A 10,914-nucleotide genomic window follows, 5' to 3' on the forward strand; every position below is an offset into this window, starting at 1 on the left:
AAAATAGTCATAATTTAGAAATAAAAGATTTCAGCCTCTGATTTGAACACTCTATTTGAAGGGGCGTGTCTGCGGTGTGTAACCGGCCTCTGCTGTGATTGGCTGACATGCTTGCATATGAAATAGCTACATATTACATGTGAAACTCTCTTGAATACTTTCACTACATTTATTATACATTTTTACTATTACATCTATCGAGATTACCGAATCGTGAGAAGTTTTTTAAGTATTTAGATTCCCATCACATAAAATCTTGCTGTGAGGAGCATTGAGCAGCAGAGGACAGTCTGTCGATCGCGAGAATGAAGATCTTATTGCAACACAGTTTCTGCGCGCTGTGTGGAAAGATTGTTCTTTGATTGCTTTCTGTTTAATTTGTTCACAATTTAAATAAGATTATTTTCATCCTACAAAAGAAGCGATGTGAAGTTGATATTTTAGTCACTGGCTTTGATTACTGATGCATAAACAGTATCGAACGATTTTGAGAGAAAGATTAACTTACCTGTCTGAACTTGAACAATTAGGCTGCACATCAGAAATTTTTGCCGGACATTAGCTTGATCGATTTATTTTCAGACGTTCATCGAGTTGAGGAAACAGTCGTCCGTGAAATGTTTGGACCATACAAAACTTTGGGAGTGGAGTCGGCGCATTTCCAGAGAAAATAAAATTAACCCATTGTTTCTTCAGAGGCTCGGATGAAGGAACTAAAAAATACTTTTGTGTTCATTTGTACATCCGAACACTGATCGACTGCCATGCTTTGCTCGTTTGCAGGCCATGATATATCTCGAGGAAACACTCAAATCTCAACGCTATTTCACTAGGAAAAACTAAAATCGCTCGTCAGCTCGATCAGCTCGTTTTAGCTGCAGAGAAGAGAAAAATAGCCAAAGATCGGTTTACACCGATTGAAAATTTTAGACACGAGGGGACCAAATACAGGCTTGGGGAACTCATATTAATGTAAAAAAAAAAACCTCAGAAAATGAAAATTTAATGTCAGGGGACCTTTAAAGATATTCAATTTATAGCCTGAGAATGTCCCAAAATTGTGCAAGATTTTGTGCAAGAATCCGAACCTATTCATTGCAAAAAAAAAAAAAAAAGATAGTCCCATTCCACCTGATCAAATGCCTTTTCAGCATCTAGCGAAACTACAATTTCAGGAGCGTCCTGGGATGGGGGGATGCAGAGGACATTCAAAAGGCAACAGACGTTATAGAAAATGTGCCGACATTTTATAAAACCAGTCTGATTAGCTGAAATGATATTAACTAAGGGAGACTCCAATCTGATAGCCAGTATTTTGGCTAAAATTTTGATTTCTGCATTTAGCAAAGAAATTGGTCGATATGAGCTATTGTGTTGGATATTTCTCAGGCTTCAATAGAAGTGTAATCAGGGCTTCAGTAAGGGACTTTGGTAAAGTTGCTTGAGACAAAGAATATTCAAACATATTGAGCAAGAGTGGAGATAATTTAGTAGAAAACTTCTTATAGAATTCGATTGGAAAGCCATCGAGCCCTGGGGTCTTGCCGCTTTGCAACGCTGATATGGCCACAAGTATTTCTTGCAGCTGAAGGGGATGATCTAAATCTTTTTTATGTTCCAGTGAAATAGTGGGGACATTTATGATGTCAAAAAACTCTACCAATTTAGATTGATCCTTGGGAGTTTCTGATTTATATAGGCTCGAATAAAAGTTCATGAAAATGTTATTAATTGTAAGGGGATCAACAGTTAAATCCCCAGCATCATCTGCAATTTGAGAAATATGTTATGAAGAGTCAACACCAGCCTTATCACCAAGTTCATAGACAAACCTTGCAACCAGGGAATAAGCTGTTCTGCGTGACGAGATGAAATTAAATTAAATTGGGTTTGAAGACCAATCCTTTCTCATCTGCACTTTCTGATCATCATTCATCACCTTCTATCGAGGTTCCTGCATGATTATGCTACTTTGTTTTCCTTTTGTTTATTTGTTAAATAATCCCATCCACATACAGTATATATATATATACATATATATATAATTATTATTATTATTATTATTATTTAAAAAAATATATAAAATAAATTAAATGAATATTTTTTATGAGGAAGTCATAAAGGCATGAAGGATTATGTGATTATTTCCATCATCTGTTTGAGTAAGGCTGAAGGATATTATTTTCTAATTTAGCTTAAAAAGACTTTGAGTCACAGACATCAGACTGATAAACAGTCTTAAATAGCTTTAAGTTGGTGTGTGCTTTTAAGGAACATTCATTCAAGTTCAATTTCAAGCTGCAGTCTATAGTTTTTCCCCTTTGTTGCCACCTCTGTTCGAAATCTGCAATTGCTGTTATTCATAGAATTATCAACTTTACTTGAGTACCTCGACACAGCACACCACGGATGAATCTAATGTTTGAGGAGAGTGTGCAGCTGTAAGACACTGCACCGGTGTGAATAGTGGTATTCAGAATCACAGATTCTACTTTTTGGAAGTATGACCAACATACAAATTTTCACCAGAAAATCCTTCATTCTTCTTCTTCGGCGGTCTCTTGAGACGAGTATGACTGTCCTCTCCGTCGGGTCACCTTATTTGTGGATCCTCTGGTGGCTGAAGGCCGCAGTGTTGGCATTGGATGGCTGCTGATCGCCATATGACTTTATCCGTGGTGGTAGGGTGGATTCCCTTTGTGGAGGACACCTGTGCGTGACGTTGTTTAATATGTGGAGGCTGGTGCACAGACAACCACCACACGGTCCTTGGCAGGTCTGAGTCAGAATCCAGTGGCATGGAGTCCAAGATGACTGGGGACCCGTCACTGCTGCTTGGTGGGCCTGCACACTGCGCCTCTGGGGCCCAATGCTGCTCCAAGATCCCCTACAGTTCAGCCTGGGTCCGCTAGGGCCCCATTACCGTGTGTAGCCGCAAGGAGGAACTGTAGGAGTCGGTGGAGAGGATATGTACCGACAGGAGGAGACTTACACACTCGGCTCGGACAGACTTGTGTGTGTATTTATACACAGGGTGTGTGTGATGCCTCAGTGCAGTAGTACTGGGATAGTACTGCCTGCCGTTAAGTAGAGGTTGTATGCTGCATGCTACTACTGCTTGCTATACTTTGCTTACAGCTACTGCCACCGACTAGCCCTTGTGCAAGGGCGAAAAGAGGAACATCCATTTTTGTTCTGGTACTGACATTTAAAAAACTCAATTGGATAGACCTACTACCAATCAGAGCAACGCAGTAAGTGACGCATGCTGAGCTACGCATAGTTGTCAACAAAACTCAACTGCACGCACACTGGAAGAAGTAGTAAAATAATGAGTGCTGCTTCTTTTACTTGATCTTCCATGAGTGCGACCAAAAAAGAAACCACAACGACCACAGGGTTTTCATTGCGTCCCATCTTAGTGACCATCGGAGCCATCTAATAAATTAAACTTTTGCAGAGTCCTGTGGGAAGGAGGGCAAACACATCTTTCCGATCGAAAAATTCCTTGATTGCAGTTCTCTGTTCGTCTTTTAAAATTAATGAGCTGATGATTTCTTTTACAAAAGACGCCATAGCGGAACCTATACATTTCAATTCTCCAGCTGCAATCAACTTTGAGGGAAACCAGTTCAACCCAAGCGCTCTTTGATAACTTGATGATTACGTAACTGCAGATCATCTAATCATCGTATAAAGCCCTGGCAATTTGATTGGCCCGACGATTTCTGAACCGATCATACTTACTCCTCAATGGATTGAGTCCAGACTGAACCTCCCAACCAAAAAAAGTTGTGGGCAATGTTCGGGCTGACATCCAGGCTAGACATTGCACAGGGGTCAGTATTGGGGCCACTTTTATTTATCATCTATCTTCTTCCATTGGGCAATATTTTCAGACATCATGGCATTCACTTTCACTCATATGCAGATGACACACAGCTTTATGTATCTACCAAGCCCACTGCCACACTTCCCCTAAACACCCTCAACACCTGTATTCACGATATCCAGGTATGGATGACTACCAATTATCTGCAACTTAATAGAAACAAAACAGATCTACTGCTCATTGGCACTTCATCCACACTTTTAAAATCCAATCTTTCATCAGTTTCCATTGGGGAGGATGTCATACCAGTCTCTAAACAAGTAAAGAGCCTTGGAGTTATTTTGGACAGTACCCTTTCATTTTCCAATCACATCAATAATGTCTGTCGGACGGCTTATTTTCACCTCAGAAACATCTCCGGACTGCGTCCCTCACTTTCACAACAATCCACTGAAGTTCTTGTCAACACTCTGGTGACTTCTCGGATCGACTATTGCAATGCGATCCTGCAAGGACTTCCCAATAAATTACTCCACCGTCTCCAACTTCTCCAAAACTCGGCTGCACGCATCATTACCCATACCAAATCTATTGATCATGTCACACCCTTGCTGATTCAACTGCACTGGCTCCCCATATCACAACGAATCAACTTTAAAGTCTTGTTAATGACATTCAAAGCTCTGCACAACCTCGCCCCATCATATATCACAGAATTACTACAGACTTACATATCCACGCGCTCACTCCGTTCATCATCAGCAGGATTACTGGCAACTCCAGACATCAGACTGTCCACAATGGGAGCTAGGGCCTTCTCTCATGCTGCACCAAAACTCTGGAATTCCCTTCCCCCCCACATTCGTGCCATAGACTCAATATCACCCTTACAAAAAATTACTGCAGTTTTTTTAGAAGTAATACTGCATGTAGAAAATGCAGTTTTTTGGACACGAAAAAACTGCATTATTGCAGTATACAGTAGTTGGAGTACAACTGCAGTAGAACTGCAACATAACTGCGGTAGTATTACAATAATACTGCAATATAACTGCGGTAGTATTACAATAATACTGCAATATAACTGTGGTAATACTGCAATATAACTGCAGTAGTACTCCAATAATATTGCAATATAACTGCAGTAGTACTACAATAATATTGCAATATAACTGTGGTAGTACTCCAATAATATTGCAATATAACTGCAGTAGTACTCCAATAATATTGCAATATAACTGCGGTAATACTGCAATATAACTGCAGTAGTACTACAATAATACTGCAATATAACTGCAGTAGTACTGCAATAATACTGCAATATAACTGCAGTAGTACTACAATATTATTGCAATATAACTGCAGTAGTACTGCAATATAACTGCAGTAGTACTACAATAATACTGCAATATAACTGCAGTAGTACTACAATAATACTGCAATATAACTGCAGTAGTACTCCAATAATATTGCAATATAACTGCGGTAATACTGCAATATAACTGCAGTAGTACTACAATAATACTGCAATATAACTGCAGTAGTACTGCAATAATACTGCAATATAACTGCAGTAGTACTACAATAATACTGCAATATAACTGCAGTAGTACTACAATATTATTGCAATATAACTGCAGTAGTACTGCAATATAACTGCAGTAGTACTACAATAATACTGCAATATAACTGCAGTAGTACTACAATAATACTGCAATATAACTGCAGTAGTACTACAATAATACTGCAATATAACTGCAGTAGTACTACAATAATACTGCAATATAACTGCGGTAGATCTGCAATATAAGTGCAGTAGTACTACAATATAACTGCGGTAGTACTGCAATAATACTGCAATATAGCTGCGGTAGCACTGCAATACATAATTCAACTAAAGTACAATACTACTGAAATGCAATACAAATAAAATGCTGTACAATACCATTGGAATACAACCAGAATATCCCAAATAAGTAAACAATTCTGCAATAATGAATTAAGGTACAAAACAGTGAATGTCTCAAACTGCAATGCAACAAATAACGTGATTTTTATTTTTATTTTATTTCAAATAACAGGCTGAGAGTTAGACAATGTATTTAAAGTGTTTATTTACAAATCATGCAAACATCTTCCCCCACATTATTCAGAGAAGTTGTGTTTTTTGAAGAGCTTATTCTTATTCCACTTCGTTCTTTTCACTGCCTTCATCTCAGATGTGGAAACACAATTTTGGAAGTAGTCTGTAATAAACAAACAAAAATAATCAGAGACAATCTTTTCAGTTACTCTTCACCACAGGCATATATTATGCTTAAAATGAATCTGCAAGTTAATGCAGGAACACGCCACTGTTTTTTGAAATAGGAGTTATTCAATGGAATTAATATTGTGCCATAATTAAACAAACAAATCCAGCATTTGCAAACAAACTCAATCTGCTTTTTAAAGGAAAACTCGACTCATAAACAAAGCAAGCAATGCGCAAGTGAAAAGGTCAATTTGAGCGAAAATGCAGTGTGAGACACTTGGTAGGGACGCAAATTATTGGATTTTGGCCGATATTCGATATGCCGATATTTGCAAACTCATTTTGGCTGATACCGATATTTATACACATTTCCCCCCATATAATAATATATATATATATATATAAAAAAATACACGCACGGCCCGTGTACTTTTTCGTTCATTCATTATTCTATTTCGGAATGAAAGATGACATTTAAACAAGGGTGCAACTTGGTTTTTTGTTTAAAAGAAAAAATCAGAAATGGCTGTATTTTGTTTTCCAAATGTATTGTTGTCATCAAACAATAGTATTAGAAAATTGGACGACATTTCCGATCGTTTTTTAATCTGTAATATTTATTTGTACGTTTATTGTATTTCAAATGACTCGTAGCCGAAAAGTGATGGTCCGCCGAAGATTGATGGCCGGCCGCGGGAGCGCGCGCCGCGTGTTACAGGTGTATCGCCCATTCACTTTACGAATGCAGTTGCTTTTATGTGGATCAAGCAGACATAACGTGCAAATAAACATCACTCACCCAGTACAACCATTATTACAACCAACCTTCAGTGATTGAAGCCTCTACTTATTGATTGAAAGGTTATTTCTGCCCTGAAATGTGTTGCTTATATTAATGAGGTTAAATCTGACTGATTATTACTCACCCAGTACTTTTGACCTAATAAAATACCTGTAAAGGGCCAATACAACCATTATAATGCAGTATTTTACCTGCCAAAAAGTGATCACTTGATTTAAAAAAACAACACATTTCAGAGCTAGATGGACTCTAATTTGACAAACAAACAAATTGAATGGTCTGAAAGTTAACTGGAGATGTTTTATTATTTTGTATTGGTACATCCTTGCCACGAAGATGTTTTAAAAAGTGTTGGGGAGAATATTGAACATGGCAAAAGAGTGGTGAGTGGTGACATGTGTTAATGTGATCGCCCCCTCATCAGCGCTCCGCTGGCGGAGGGTGGAAAATAGGCACAACACCGGCTCTGAGTCATTTGAAATTATGAAATTATGACTATTTTTGATCTAAAAAACATACTAACATAAGGGCAACCCAGGAAACATTATAAAATAATAATAAAAAAAAAATGTCAGGGGAACTTTAAAACTGCTCTAATGAGGACACTCGACAAAACTGACATTTTGGCACATATTGTGTGTGTGTTATGGTTTGTTCAAGCCTGAAAAAGAACTCGATACTGAAGCGCACCTTTTCCTCCACACAGCTGGACATTTAAGTTGCTGGCGCTCATGCTACGTTCACGGTCGTCACGTGCGCATAGTATATCCACCACATATTGGCAAGGCTCATCGGCAGAGATATTACTATCGGCCGATACCGATGATCATTAAGCTTTTATCGGCTGATAAATACCGATGTCGTGCTGATGTCATCGTGCGTCCCTAACACTTGGCTTTATATAAGAGATCTCGGCTCAATTTTCTCACAAATGCAGTTGAGCAACTTCCTCTTCTAAAACAGTAGACAGCACTAAACTAGGTGATTAATTTAGTCTCCCAGGAGAAGCCCACTTGCCTTTGCATACAGCTGTGGAAAATGACCAGTGAACAGGTGTTTACTGTATCTTACTGTATCTATAATGAACCTTTTTGAGGTTTTCTTTAGCAAAATGTTATTCTATATCTAGACATATCCATATTAGATTTAATCTTATTGAATTACAACCTATTTATGTTAATTTATGGTTTATTGTTCAGCATTAATAATGAGTTTGAACACTCCAGATAAAAAGTTAAATTACTCACCCTCATGTCATTCCAACCCCGCAAGACACGGGGAACACAACTGAAGATATTTTTGATGAAATCTTTCTGTCACTCCATTGACAGTCTACACAATTTGCCCAATAACATGCATTTCTGGAAAAAAGCAGAGACACACAATTTTTAAAGTCTGTGAGTGCATATTTGTTTCACCCCAGCCATCGTCTTCTGTTTTTAGTTGTTACCAGTACATTTTCCTGGAAATAGCAATCACACAAAAAAAGTAAGTTAGCCTACTTAAAAAAAAAAAAAAAAAAAAAAAAAAATCTTTTCTACACATAATGTCAAACTACTGAACATAATTTGCTTGTATTTTCCAGTAAGTTAGTGTCTGATATTTCTAATATTCCTGATATTAAATTTAAACAAGTAAAGTCACCGTGTATAGCACTTCATACAATACAGATAGTTTTAAAAAAAAATGTGTTAAAAGTGATAGACAATATGCTGCAAAGGGCAAACATAAGTTACACAATCTGCTGTGACGCAGTTAACACTAACGTTAAACAGTGTAACGTTAAACCGGAGAATGGTAAAACTAACATTACAGAATAGAAGCGGCGTTTCCTCTTATTTTCCCACCGGGTTGAACAACATATACGTAAAGTCTTTTTTACACCAATCTAAAATAAAAAAAGAGAAATATGAGGACATTATATGTTATAATTTACTCACCTCTAAGCTGAATGACTTGACAAGGCCTCGCGCAATGAACTTCTTTTCTTCCAGAAAACGCTTCTCTTCCATTCCACTTGTTAATGACCGTCGTCACCACGAGTAATGCTGTCATGTCTTCGTGTTTTAATTGTGATAGTTCATAAATATGAACCTATATGAACGATAATTTCAGTGAGGAAATCAACCACCAAACCATATTTTATGGAGCAGACACTACGCGGAAAGACGCTGACTGACAGTAATGAGCATCAGCTGCTCTCGAGACTCGTTGTCAGGACAACGCCCGCGGCGCGTGCGCGCGAAGGAAGCTCGTCACATGGGCTATGTCTCGCACAAAACAGCAGAACTGCAGTACAGTTTAATATTGGTAGGCCAAGACTTCAGATGCAAAAAACAAAAACTTCATCTGTCTTTTTTTGCTCCTTTATTTAGGTTCAGTAATTTCACTTTTTAATGGCAAAACTGATATCATTGCCTGAGAGCCCAATAAAAACAAAAAGATACAAAAAATTGATTAGTTTTCTCTATCAAAAAAGTCTATCACTTTTTAAAGTGTATCACTGAACTGAAGTTATTGCAACTACTTCATTATACTGCAAATCTACAGTTGTACTGCAGTTTTACTTCACTATTCTGAAGTTGTACTTTTTGTACTGCTGTTTTACTGCAGTTGCACTTCAATGTACTCTAGTCACATTGTATCTATACTGCAGTTATACTTCGTTAATACTGCAAATCTACAGTTGTACTGCAGTCACATTATATCTATACTGCAGTAATACTTCGTTAATACGGCAAATCTACAGTTGTACTGCAGTCACATTATATCTATACTGCAGTAATACTTCGTTAATACGGCAAATCTACAGTACTGCAGTCACATTATATCTATACTGCAGTTATACTTCGTTAATACGGCAAATCTACAGTTGTACTGCAGTCACATTGTATCTATACTGCAGTTATACTTTGTTAATACTGCAAATCTACAGTTGTACTGCAGTTTTACTTCACTATTCTGAAGTTGTACTTTTTGTACTGTGGTTTTACTGCAGTTGCACTTCAATGTACTACAGTCACATTGTATCTATACTGCAGTTATACTTCGTTAATACTGCAATTCTACAGTTGTACTTCATTGTACTGCAGTTATACTGCTTTAAACTGCAGTTTTACTGCAGTTGTACTTCATTGTACTGCAATTATTTTTCGTAAGGGCACAGTTCAAAACCACTCTCAAAACTTATCTTTTCAAGTCAGCCTATAAACTTTAAGCACCTCACCTCTCCCTCCATCAGGATGCTTTCATACTTTTAATTATACATTTCTTTTTTAATAGCTAATACTATTGTACTTCTACTTTTGTTGTAAGGTGAAAGGTCTGAAAGGCACCTAAAAATTAAATGTATTATTATTATTATTAACAATGTCAGCATTGCGTGACTACATTTAATGTCCTTCCGATATGTATTCTTGTTTTAGCATGGGTCCGGTTGCAGTTTCTTTTTTTTTCTGTAGTCACTCACAAGTCACAAGTCCGAACGAAGTCTTTTGCATTTTACAGCAGGTGACTCCAGTTTAGGGGTGGCACGGTACATGAAAAAACACCCGAACCGTTCGGTTCGCTTGTCTCGGTTCGGAGCGCGTGTGCGTCTCACGGTTCGACTCATGCGCAATGTAACCTCGTGCCCGTATGTGTCGTGACGTGTTTTCTTTTCGCGCGACATAAACTTGTTCGACTTGGACCGGCGCTGCACAGAGCAATCGGTGAATAACATCAATCTAGCGCGAGTCGGCTCCGTATGCATTCATCACTTTCGCGGTATTTGATGTCATTACCGATCGCTCTGTGCAGCGCCGGTTCAAGTTAATAAACAAGCCAGTAAAAGTGGAGTATGGAGCGCTGCAGGTCACGGCACACGGAGAAATGGCAAGTGGGAGAGATGAGGGAGTTGGAGGACGCGCCAGCGTCGTATAAGTCTATGGTATAAGTCCGGTGTGTGGGAACATTTTGGATTTCATGTTATGATATTTTAATTTAACTACAGTGGCACTTTATGTATAGATAAGAGCTTCAGTCATA

General features: G+C 38.1%; 1 long non-coding RNA gene across 1 annotated transcript; it reads right to left on the reverse strand.

Annotated features, from left to right (window-relative positions):
• Positions 1-5,883: 5,883 nt before the first annotated feature.
• Positions 5,884-9,280, reverse strand: LOC148978321 (uncharacterized). Its single transcript, XR_016169266.1, has 3 exons — positions 8,829-9,280; positions 8,136-8,249; positions 5,884-6,078 (listed from the first exon to the last, which is right to left on the reverse strand). It is a non-coding gene; the product is annotated as an uncharacterized LOC148978321 (long non-coding RNA).
• Between the last annotated feature and the right edge of the window lie 1,634 nt (positions 9,281-10,914).

The sequence above is a fragment of the Pimephales promelas genome, chromosome 7 (genome assembly GCF_988280905.1).
Source record: "Pimephales promelas chromosome 7, fPimPro1.hap1.1, whole genome shotgun sequence".
Lineage (NCBI taxonomy): Eukaryota > Metazoa > Chordata > Actinopteri > Cypriniformes > Leuciscidae > Pimephales > Pimephales promelas.